General features: G+C 48.1%; 1 protein-coding gene across 2 annotated transcripts in view; it reads right to left on the reverse strand.

Annotated features, from left to right (window-relative positions):
- The window catches only part of lcp1 (lymphocyte cytosolic protein 1 (L-plastin)), a 19,850-nt gene that overhangs the window by 5,404 nt on the left and 13,872 nt on the right, over window positions 1-574 (reverse strand). The window lies entirely within an intron of this gene.

Below are 574 nucleotides of genomic sequence, written 5' to 3' on the forward strand. Positions count from 1 at the left end.
CTTACCTCTCTGGTAGGTCCTTCAGGGTGTCTTGGAGGGGTGAGGTTTCTAAGTCATAACCTCTTGCTACTGGGGTTCCTCAGGGCTCAGTGCTTGGACCACTTCTCTTCTCCATCTACATGTCAGCATTAAGATCTGTCATTCAGAAGCATGGCTTTTCCTATCACTGCTATGCTGATGACACAGGTCTCAGCCAACTCAGCAGTTCATCACAACTTCTCTATACAGCTAGGTTCGTCAACCATAACTCTTTCCAGGACAGCCAGGAACCTTGGAGTTGTGATCGATGATCGGTTAAGCTTCACAGATCATATTGCTACAACGGCCCGGTCCTGCAGATTTGCCTTATACAACATTAGGAAGATTAGACCCTTCCTATCAGAGCAGGCCGCACAACTCCTTGTCCAAGCTCTTGTACTCTCCAGACTGGACTATTGTAATGCTCTCTTGGTGGGCCTTCTGGTACGTACTATCAAGCCTCTGCAACTGATCCAGAATGCTGCGGCAAGAGTGGTCTTCAATGAGCCAAAAAAAGCTCACGTTACTCCTCTCCTCATCAGGTTACACTGGCTAC

The sequence above is a fragment of the Sinocyclocheilus rhinocerous genome, unplaced genomic scaffold, assembly GCF_001515625.1.
Source record: "Sinocyclocheilus rhinocerous isolate Xijiao unplaced genomic scaffold, SAMN03320098_v1.1 scaffold3693, whole genome shotgun sequence".
Taxonomy (NCBI): Eukaryota; Metazoa; Chordata; class Actinopteri; order Cypriniformes; family Cyprinidae; genus Sinocyclocheilus; species Sinocyclocheilus rhinocerous.